The sequence below is a fragment of the Lemur catta genome, chromosome 19 (genome assembly GCF_020740605.2).
Source record: "Lemur catta isolate mLemCat1 chromosome 19, mLemCat1.pri, whole genome shotgun sequence".
Classification (NCBI taxonomy): domain Eukaryota; kingdom Metazoa; phylum Chordata; class Mammalia; order Primates; family Lemuridae; genus Lemur; species Lemur catta.
Window position 1 is genome coordinate 31128293 of NC_059146.1, and position 12326 is coordinate 31140618.

The following is a 12326-nucleotide window of genomic DNA, read 5'->3' on the forward strand; positions in this document are numbered from 1 at the left end:
CCATTAATAGAATGGATAAGTAAACTGTGGTACCGTCATGCAAGTCTACGTGCAGTCTAGTTAGAAATAATAATGAACAAACAAAAAGTATACACAATAGCATGGACAAATCATGTAATCATAACATTAGCCAAATGGAATCAAGCATAAAAATACATATATGATAATTCCATTTATATAAAGTTCAAAAACTAAAGTATAATCATTAAGAATGCATATTTTGATTACAAAACTATGAAAAATAAGAAGAATAATTACCATAAATGTCAGGATAGTGCTTACACTGTATTTAGGATGGAGGGTAGAGGCAGTGATTGCAAGGCATTGGTGAAGGGCTTCTGGGGTGCTGGCCATGGTCTTTCTTAATCAGGGTACTGGTTACATGGATGTTTACTTAACAATAATTTATTAAGCTATACATTTATGTTTTTTTTATTTTTTGGTGTGACTGCTCTATTTCACATTGCAAATCAAGAAAAAAAGGGAAAAAGGTAGTAAGGCTGGAGTTGGGCTCACAGGAAGGCAGCAACTTTTATAACAAAATGGGGGTGCATGGGAAAGTTTTTAAAAGTATGATGATAGGCAATAAAGAGACAATGGGAGATAGTCCTATGGATCTAAATTTAAGATTCTGAGACATTTCATAATGTATGCCAAGAACTAAATGAGAAAGATGAAAATTGAACTTTAAGTTTCAGAATTTTTGAAAGACTATAGAATTCTGAGATAGACAACCTAGGGGATAGGTGAAAAAATAAGCCAATGAAAACCCCAGCTTGCTTAGTAGCTCTAGGCAAGGCAGGCTAGAAATCTCCAGGTAGATAAACTAGAAATCTCCAGGTAGACTGACAGAAATTAATCACCTTTTGAGGGAACAATCTTAAAATCCATCAAAAAGCCAAGAATAACTACACTGTTGGAGGCACAAATATGTACAGGCATATACATACACATATACAAAAATCCTAGAGACCTTTAATGTGGATTTTAAAAATTTAGAAGATATTTTTAAAGATTGCTGCATAACTTTTTTTCCCCTATCTATCCATCCAACCATCCAATCAATCTCAAACTTACATAAAGTTGCAAGTGTAGCATGAGGAACTTTTTTCCCTGAACTATTTGCAAGTAAATTGCTGACCTAATATCACATGACCCCTGAATATGTGGTATTTCCTACAAACACGACATGTCCCTACATAACCACAATACAATTATCAAAATCAAGAAATTAACATTAATATATTACTTGAATCTACATCAGATCCCATTTAAGTCTTGCCAATTAACGTCATTTTCACTAAAGGATCCAGTTCAGAATCATACATTGCCTTTAAATGTCATGTCTCTTTCCTTTAGTCTGAAACAGTTTCTCAGTCTTACCCTGTTACAACCTTGACACTTTTGATAATTATAAGGCAGTCTTTGGAGAATTTCCCTTAATTTGTTTTCTCTGATGTTCCCTCATGGCCAGGTTGTGTGTTTTAGAAGGAATACCACAGAAGCAACCCATGTGCCTATCGGGGGCACATGATGACAATCTGTCCCATTACTGGTCATACTCTTTTTGATCAATTAATGAAGCTGTACCTGCCAGGCTTCTCTACTGTAAACTTATTTCTTCTTTGTAATTAATAAGGATTTTATGGGGAAGCATTCTGAGACTATGTAAACATTCCATTCTTCATTAAACTTTCAATTTATTAATTTATATCAGTCTGGACTTAATTTCTATTTCATTCAAAGGTTTGTAATGTACTACTATTATAATTTATTTTTATGGTTAGTCTGTCCCAGGTTTAACAAGTGGGAGCCCCCTCTACTGGCTTCTGTGGCCTTTAACATGTCCCTGTCAATCTTTGAGCACTCCTTACTTTCACATATAAGATTTTCCAGGCTTATCTTGTATTTGCCCTGTCCAACACTGGAATCAATCATTTCTTCAAAGAACCCTGGTTTTTATTAGAGGGGGTAATGATATTTAGAGAACATGATCTGAGTGCTAGTATACTCACTGATACTGGGGTGTCACTTATCCCAGGCTCTCTTAGTGGACAAATCCAGTGAATAAACACACACACACATTGCATACACATTTATATCTATACTTATTTTTATATCTTATATGTATAATGAAAATTAAAATTTCACAATAATACCTCCAATTCTAATCTACAACCACTGAATTCATTCAAGTTTTTTTTTTTTTTTTTTTTTTTGAGACAGAGTCTTGCTCTGTTGCCCGGGCTAGAGTGAGTGCCATGGCGTCAGCCTAGCTCACAGCAACCTCAAACTCCTGGGCTTAAGTGATCCTACTGCCTCAGCCTCCCGAGTAGCTGGGACATGCCCGGCTAATTTTTTCTATATATATTTTTAGTTGGCCAGATAATTTCTTTCTATTTTTCGTAGAGACGGGGTCTTGCTCTTGCTCTTGCTCAGGCTGGTCTCAAACTCCTGACCTCGAGCAATCCGCCCGCCTCAGCCTCCCAGAGTGCTCCCAGGCGTGAGCCACTGCGCCCGGCCTCTTTCTAGTTTTGTCCCTTCTCTGACAGACAAAAATATTACTTCCATTATCCTTAAATATATTGTGTGTGTGTGTCTGTGTGTATAAAACATCTGATCAGTCCACCCAGAAGAAACCAAGATCCCATTTCCATTGCCATATTCTCCCTGGATAGATACCTCTTCACTGTGCTGAAACTACACATCACTGTTTTAGGCCAAAAACAGCTTCACTGGAATATATGCTTACCTTGCTCAGCCTCACCTAATAGCTTTAGAATTAAAGTGTTAGGAAGAGAAGGGACGATGAAGAATCTTTACCAGCTGGGTCAGAGAGATGTGATGTGAGAAGGATTTGACCCTTTGTTGCTGGCTTTAAAGACAGAGGAATGCAGCAGCCTCTAGAAGCTAGGAATGGTCCTCAGCTTACAGCCAGCAAGAAAATGGAAACTTTGGACTTACAGATGCAATAAACTGAATTCTGCCTATTACCCAAATAAGTAGGGAACAGATTCTCCCCTAGAGCTTCTAGAAAATAATGCAGTGGTGCCAACACTTTGATTTTAGTCCACTGAGACCCGTACTGGACTTCTTGACCTACAGAACAGTAAGATAATAAATTTGTGTTGTTTTAAGCCCCCAGGTTTGTGGTAATTTGTTACAGCAGCAGAGAAAACATACCCTGATAATTTAATTTTCAAATAAAGGTGCCAAAGACATCCACTGTTAAAAATACGATTTGTATTTCAATAAATGGTACTGGAACAACTTGATATTAATATAGAAAAAAAATGAACCTCAACCCCAATTGGATACCACAAACAAAAGTTAATTAAAGATAAATCCTAGAACTAATATAAAAAGCTATAACTTTAAAGCTTCTAGAAAAAATATAGGTAAATATCTAAATATATTTACAACCTGGCAGTAGACAACAGTTTTTGGGTCACAGAAATCAATAACTATAAAAGAAAAAAATTGATAAATTAAACTTTATCAAAATTAAAAAAGCACTTGATCATCAAAAGACACTGTTGAGAATATGACTAAGCAACCCCAAAGCTAGCAGAAATATTCACAAAAAGTTTATCTCACAGGGGACTAATATCTAGGATACATCAAGAACTTTTATACAAAGATGAACAAACCAATTAAAAATACGCAGAAAATTTGAGCAGACATTTCACAAAGGACGATGTCTGAATGGCCAATAAGCTCATAAAAAAGTGATCAACGTCATTAGGGAAATTCAAATTAAAACTACTATGCAACATTACAGAACACCAATGAGATACATACTCAGAATGACAGCACCAAATGTTGGCAAAGATGTAGGGAAACTGAAACTCTCATATGTTGTTGAGAGTGTAAAATGATACAACCTCTTTGGAGAAGGTCTGGCTATTTCCTATAAAACTGAACATACAACTATATACTAACTATATCCAAACAATTCCACTCCTGGGTGTTTCCCCAAAAGAAAAGAAAATGTATGTTCATAGAAAGCCATGGCCAATAATGTTTATAGCAGTATTCATAATAGCCAAAAACCTGGAAATAGCATAAAAGTCCATCAAGAGAATAAAAAGAGAAGTTGTGATACAGTCATACAATGAAATACAACTCAGCAATAAGAACTACTGAGTACATCACAAATAAACACCCACAAACATGTTACAACATGGATGTATTTTTAAAACATTATCTGAGTGAAAGAAGCCTTACACAAAAGAATGCATATTCTATAAACCCACTTATATGAACTTCTAGAAGGGACAAAATTAATTTGTAACAGGAAAATATCAGAACAGTAGTTACTTCTGGATACAGGGTTGCCAACTGACTGGGAAGGAGCATGAGGGAACTTTCTGGGGTGATGGTGTTTTTCTTTACTTTGACAGGATTTTGGTTTGCACCAGTGTATAAATCTGTCAGAATTCTTTAAGTGGTAAATTTAAAATTAGTCATTACTGTATGTAAATTTTACCTAAAAAACTGTAACTTGATCCTTGTAACTTGATCCTTTTGTAGTTCGTAAGCATGATGATTGGATTTTCACATGCATGCGTGAGATGTGTCTCCCTCAATCCTTGTTATGCACTTGGCACATTACCCGTCTGACATGAAAAAAAAAATCTAACTAGATATTAAACTTTAGGGATAGGCATACTAAAGTGTTTCAGTGTAAAGTGTACTGATATCTGCAACTAACTTTGAAATGCATTTAAAAAACAGATCAATTCATGCATAAATACAGGGCTGCAAACATGGATAGTTTTTTGATAAAGCAAATATGGCACAATACTAATTATAGTGTCTAGGTGTGAATATATGTGTATTCATTGTACAATTCTTTTAATTTCTGCATGTTTGGAAATTTTCATAATAAAATGGTGAAAATAGAAAATTATCAACTTATAATTCTACATTCAGCAAAATTAGTTTTCAAGAATTAGGGGTTTCTAGATGAATAAAGACAGAGGTTTTCAGTAATAGATGCTCACTAAAGAAAACTGTGATGATGTACCTCAGGTAGAAGAAAAGTGATGCAAGGAGAGAGAAGCAAAGGAAGTAGTAAACATGTGACCAAACAGTTCATAAAACGAGCATAAGAATGTCTCTATTTGTGCATGTGCATGCATTATGTTGGTGCCTACATTCAAAGTTTAACAGGACATACTTATCAAAGTCTAAACTTAATACTTTTATTTCATCCCCAGTAGTACAAAATAATGCTAGAATACTTCAATCAGTTCTGCCAACTTATAAGCTATTGTTGTGGTATTTTTTTAGTTACACATCAGTTTGTATGTGTGTATATATACACTTATACATGCACATGCACACATACATACATATATAACTAGAATACACCACAAAGATAGCATATAAGTTGGTAAAAGCAATGACTGATAAGGTATTCTAATATCATTATTTTGCTCGGCAGGAAAAATATTAAGTTTAGATTTTGATAACTCAAGTATGGCCTGTTAAATTTTTAGCAAAAGCACTAAAAATGCAAATGAAATGCATATTTTATGGAGGTTCTAAATAAGCTACTCAAATAACACTGTAAAAATATGATTTCTGTTGACTGAAAAACTGGGCTTTATTTTATTTATTTATTTATTTTGTTGAGACAGAGTCCCCATTGTCCTGGCTAGAATGCAGTGGAATCATCGTATCTCACTACAACCTCAAACTCTTGGGCTCCAGTGATCCTTCTGCCTCAGCCTCCTGAATAGCTGGGACTACAGGTATGTGCCACCACAACTGGCTAATTTTTCATATATATATATATTTTTTTTTTGGTAGCGATGAGGTCCCACTATGTTGTTCAGGCTGGTCTCAAACTCCTGGCCTCAAGCCATCCTTGCACTTTGGCCTCACAAAGTGCTAGGATTACAGTCACAAGCCACCATGCCCAGCCAAAACTGGGCTTTAATAAATAGCCAATGGTTTCACACTACCTAGTATCTCTTCACTCACCAACACTCTGGTCACTTCTCTTTTAACCATGCCTTTCTTTGCCATGATCCAATAAGGAAATTACAATGAGAAACCATCTTGCATATATTAAAAGGTAAGGAATTGGTAAGACTCTGGTTGTGGAATCGAGCCTCATTTCCATGGTTGTCAGGGAAGCAAAGCCATCCCAGAAAGGGCTAGAGAAAGGTGTGAAAGATGAGAAAATAAAGCTACAGTCAGTTGTGTCTGTACAATTCCACAAAGCTCTAATCATTTTCTGAGAACAAGGAACAAAAATTCAGCAAGCACACAAGATCTGCAGATTGAAAAAGGAAGAAGATATTGCAGATTGTAAATTTTAATTTGGGGGAGATGTCCTTCCCTAGCCAGATGAGATTTCTCCAGTTTCCAACATAAAATCTGTAAATAAATCCTTCTGAGTTCAGTTAATTCCTCTTAGGAGAAGTCTTAAAGGTCCCTGGTCCCTACAATAGAAAAATTCTTAATGACACAAAGCCAGAGTCAAGATCCACAAGATAGCCATAGTGAATGAGGAACTATTCAGATATGTGTCAGGATTCTAAATCCTACAAGAGCAGAATGGTTAAAAAGAATTATGAAGATCAATAGCTACTATGTAACCTTTACTATGTATATGTCCCAAATAAACATACAATATTAACACATTTTAATAACTTAGTAATAAACACTCAAAATGTGTTCCATCATTACTCCATAACACTAATGATCTCTTTTAAATATGAACATTTGGAAGGTATATGCACTTTATTGCAACATTTTGTTTCAAAACGTAAAAAAAGGCAGATTACAAAATAGTATGTAGTATACAATACTGTATGACTGTATAAACATTTAGATGGCACTTGAAAAGATATACCTAAAATGTGGTTATTTCTTTTTTGTGAGACTATTGGTGATTTTTTCCTTGAGTTTATTTCTGAATTTTTCACTAATAATCACTATTATGCCAATGTATATGTATGTTTTTCTAACATTATATTTGGTTAAATGGAAGCTATTTTCAAATAATAAGAGAAGGAATAAAGACTCAGGATAATTTTTAAACAATTGCTGTATTTTTACTAAATGGAGTTTGTTGTGAGAGTTCAGGAAAAACCTGAATGAATTTTTTATTTTGTGAAATATACAGTTGTGTCTTCAACTCCTCCCTGGAAAAGAATTACTGGAAAGCATTTGAGCCTTTTGGTATCTGAATCACTGCTAGTCTTTTTAACTTTACTTCTGAACCAGCCCTATTAGACCAAATGATCCTAAACAGCTATGTCTTTATTCATCTTTAATTTAAATTTAATTATTAAGGTCATCAAAATAAAAGTTGACTTCAAAAATCCATTCATATCATATGGGTTCTTTATATTTTGGACAGAAGATAACAGCAGTCCCTGAGGCAACAGTATCTCACTCCTCTCAACCTCCTGAACATGCAATTTTAAGCTTGGTAATGACTTTGATAAATTCTTACAGTTAGTTCAGTATAGCTTTTATCATCCTTACAAGGCTAAATACAACTTTTTATCTTTGTTATATTAGCATCTAATGCAGAGCCCTGAGTATTATAATAACTTGATAAGTGTCCTCATTCTTTACCTAACTCTTGATTTGTATTTTTTTTTTTTTTTGAGACAGAGTCTCACTCTGTTGCCCAGGCTAGAGTGCCATGGCGTCAGCCTAGCTCACAGCAACCTCAAACTCCTGGGCTCAAGCAATCCTTCTGCCTCAGCCTCCTGAGAAGCTGGGACTACAGGCATGCGTCACCATGCCCGGCTAATTTTTTCTATATATATATTTTTAGCTGTCCATACAGTTTCTTTCTATTTTTAGTAGAGACGGGGTCTCGCTCTTCCTCAGGCTGGTCTCGAACTCTTGAGCTCAAACAATCTGCCCACCTTGGCCTCCCAAGTGCTAGGATTACAGGCTTGAGCCACCACGCCCGGCCTTGATTTGTATTGATATCTCAGAAGTAACAACTTGACAGATACCTACAAGTGAATGTGCAAGAATATTAATGGGACTATTACTTATAGTATTGAAAAACATGGCAAGATAATATTCATCAGTACAGAATAACTTAAACTGTGATAAATCTAAACAATGGAATACTATCCAGCCATTCAGATTTGTGATATAAAACATTAATAATCAACATAGGCCGGGCACGGTGGCTCACGCCTGTAATCCTAGCACTCTGGGAGGCCGAGGCGGGTGGATTGTTTGAGCTCAGGAGTTCGAGACCAGCCTGAGCAAGAGCGAGACCCCGTCTCTACTAAAAATAGAAAGAAATTATATGGACAGCTAAAAATATATATAGAAAAAATTAGCCGGGCATGGTGGCACATGCCTGTAGTCCCAGCTACTCGGGAGGCTGAGGCAGAAGTATTGCTTGAGTCCAGGAGTTTGAGGTTGCTGTGAGCTAGGATGATGCCACGGCACTCACTCTAGCCCGGGCAACAGAGTGAGACTCTGTCTCAAAAAAAAAAAATAATAATCAACATAGAAAGATGTCACTGACGTAACACTGAGTAAAATTTTAAGAATCGTTTTTGTTAATTTAAAATTTATAATCCCAAGTTTATTGGATGCATAACATTCCACTGCATTTGTATTACAAACTACTTATTTCTTTGTTGAAGATATATATTTGGAAAGATCATCTCAAAAATTCTCCTCAGAAAGTGGCTAATTCCTGATCTGGCACAGGGAATGTACAACGTAAGTTTGAAATACCTGTGTTAAAAGTAAAGAAATGCTCAATGACAAATGGGGACACAGGAACCAGACTGAGGGGCTCTTACAGGCAAAATTTGAGACAATTTAAGCAACACAAAGAATGATGATAATAATGGGCTGAAATACTGTGAATGAAAAAAAAAATAATCCATGAGTCATAGAGGTACTCAAAATAGTTGTAAGAGGGAAAGGGGGAAAAGACAAAGTTCTTTTATACAAAAAAAAAGGAATGATAAATTAAAAATCACCATTTGGTAATCCCTAATTTAATAACTGATTTAGACAAGTATCACCAATGGATGCTAAAACCATAGGGTAAAAGTTTATATGTGAAATGGTCTCAAAGTAACTCCATCAGACTACTTTTATCTACAAAGAAAAAAGGCAGCTTTTACCATGGAGAAATCAGGTACACACACTACTTGAACCCCCAAAGTAATCAAATTTAGTATCACCAATAACAGATCAAACTGAAATTATGTGTTTCTTAATGTGATACAAAAGGAGAACACACAACCATCCACAGTATTCTTGCCAAATATATTTAAACTTAACGTAATGACAGATCAGACAAAACCTAGACATTCTATAAAACAAATGTTCTAGACTCTTCAATTCTTCAAAAATGTCATCGTGAAATACAAAAACAGGTCAGGGGAATGCTGTTCTAGATCAAAGAAACTAAAAAGATAGGTCAAACCAATGCAATGCATGACTTTGATTAGGGTTATAGATCAATATTTTAAATATACATATAGAACATTTGGGAAACACCAGGGCAATTTAAATATGGATTATATATGTTATAAATCATTGTTAAAATTTTTATGTGTATTCATGTTCTTGAGGTTATGAAGGAAAACAACCTTGTTCTTAGAGATGCTTGCTGAAATACTGAGTGGTGAAGTATATAATGCCTGCAGCTTACCCATAAATGTTGAACAAAAAATAAACAAAAATACGTAAATATATGTAAACAGAGATTAAGTAAATGGTACAAAATGTTAAAAACTTAGGTGAGGATATACAGTGTAAATCATTATAGTATTCTTTTAATTTTCCTGTAGCTTTTAACATTTTTCAAAATAAACACTTAGGGAAAAATAATTATATCAGAGTGTCTCAAATATTTTCCTGAGATCACTGATTAAATGCCCGACTCACATGTACTTGTATAAACCCAATCTACTGGAAGAAGGTCAAAATCATTTGCCAACATTGATAAAGACTCAAAGAAAATGATCCAGTTTCAGGAAAGAGAAGATACTTGCCAATGTTGTTTAGGGGCAGGCACTGCCACAGAGCTGAATCCAGTTGTTGGGCTCAAGAGATAATTAGCCCTTAAAGGTCAGCAAGGTCAAAATGAGTCATAAGGACATAAATCTGAAACTCATAGTTCATACATAAAGGAGACACCTAAGCCCTATGAAAAACTGTTGCCCCAGTATTCCTTTCTCTCTGCAGTACTCCTAAGAGGATATTTGTCTGCTTCCACAGTTTAAATTCCTTGGCTTACTTCCTTCCTTCAAAATTAATGTTTCCATTGTCTTACATATTTTAAAATTAAAATTTATGATTAATACATTTCCTTGCTGAGAGAGAGAAAGAGAGAGAGAGAAATGATCCATAATGCTTAAGTTCCCTTTGACACTTACTTCTCCCTCTTCATTATAAGTGTTCTTTTCACCCCAAAGGTTATCATTGATAGGAGTTTGGTGTGCATCCCTCTATAAAATACATACTATTTTATACTAATTATATCACAAGCTATTCTAAGAAATACTTCTCAGTTCCTGCAGTATACATTGCTAATGGTCTTAACTTTTTTGAGTTAAAGTACCTCTTTGTGAATCTGACAAACTGCCTATACTTTCTTTAAAAAAAATCATGTTATATCAACATCTATAAAATGTCACAAGTTTAATATACAATAAAAAGCCCATCCCCGTGGAATCTATTCATCTCAGGTTAACAATTCCTATTTTTCACTTTTAAATAATAGCTTCCTTCTTCTTGCAAGCATTCATCACAACTATTCAAAAGCCAAAAGAGATAATCCAGAATCACACAGATGTGATTTGAGATTAAGGTATGCTGTTCAATTTGAAACCAGAATATATGTCACCTCAAAAAAAAAAAAACCCAATCCACATCTCCTTGTATACTCTGACATAATTCTCCACTTTGACCCACTCTAAGTCAGTGCAATCTATCTTTATTTCACATAGCTATGCCTGATCATGCACACAGGTTCATTTACACAACAATCTTGCTCACCAAACTTGCTACTCCAGTCACATTACTGGGAAGACATCAAAGTATTTGGTATACGGTCCTGAAAGTTTTTTTAATTTTTTTCCCTTTGAAGGAGTGGTAAAATCACATCTCTATCTCCTCTGTGCTGGAAGTTCACAAGTTTGTTATTATTAAAAAAAAAAAAGGCCAATAAGTCTTGAAGTAAATAAAGACAAGTTCAGGCTTACCAACAAACTGTACAGCCTTAAGTTCCTTTCTCTCTGCCAGCCAAGGTTTTCTCATCAGATAATGGTAACAAGTATTTTACCTAGAATTCAGAGATTCTGACTACAATACTCTGTTAAAATTCACTGTTTATGTATAATGATATTAACTTATTAGTTGACAGCCTCTCAACCTTACCCAGTAATATACCTCTATAATAGAATATAATGGATGTCTACTTTGGGGATATAGTGGCAGAGGAAAAAGCAGTTATCCTAGGACTGGCTTACCCTAGGATTGGCTTTGAGATCGTCTTTCTAAAAAAATGAAAAATCTCTGTTGGTTTTGCATTCTTCCCATAACACATATATTTGATACAATAGAAAAATAATGCCTAAATTACTTATCAGATACATTGATTACCTTTCGCAGCTCATTAAATTAATATTTAAGGAAGAAATAACTTGACCATTATATTTTCACTGTCACACACGATCGATCACACGCAGGCTGATTTGCTCGTTGAACCCCTGTAGACACTCTGAAACAAAAGCACAAGAAAAACACATTTATAACACAAATCATCACCAGTTACTCAATTATGGACACACAAACCAGATATACACACACAGACCACAACAGCAGAGATCTCTCAGTCTGTCGCACCATCCCACACAGTTATAAAATCCCATATCCACGCAGCTTCAAGTACAAATCACCTCACACGTACCAGCATGAAGAATCACACACAGGCAGAAATACAACCACACACCCTGCCTCTGAAAGACTCGCAGTCGGCCCGACATAGCTTTCTCTCACTCTCGACACAGACGGTTCCATGCGAATCCGAGGTTGATTGCCTCACCACCTCCGGCTCTCCCTCTGCACCTTCCCGGCCCGCGAACCCCACCTCCCTCACTCGGGGGAAGACGCTGGGACCACTCCGCGCTCGCTCTCACACCCGACCTCCCAAACTGAGCGCCCGACGCCTGCGCACTGAGCGCCAGCCAGCACTCCCAGAAATCTCTGGGGCGCGGCCGTTGGAACAAGCGGGTTCCAGAGCCAGGGATATGATCCCGGCGGAGGGTGAGCGGACCCGGCCTCCTCACGCCCTCGCCGGCCGTTCG

At 36.0% G+C, this 12326-nt stretch overlaps 1 long non-coding RNA gene and 1 other non-coding gene across 2 annotated transcripts in view; one reads left to right on the forward strand and one right to left on the reverse strand.

Annotated features, from left to right (window-relative positions):
* LOC123624404 overlaps nt 1–12270 on the reverse strand; it is a 26103-nt gene extending 13833 nt beyond the window's left edge. The window contains exons 1-2 of the long non-coding RNA XR_006730128.1: nt 11972–12270; nt 11623–11740 (exon numbers count right to left, since the gene is read on the reverse strand). This is a non-coding gene — a long non-coding RNA (uncharacterized LOC123624404). The remainder of the gene's footprint in view (nt 1–11622; nt 11741–11971) is intronic.
* Nucleotides 4522–4625, forward strand: LOC123624913. The gene has a single exon (XR_006730274.1). It is a non-coding gene; the product is annotated as a small nucleolar RNA U13 (small nucleolar RNA).
* Nucleotides 12271–12326: the final 56 nt, after the last annotated feature.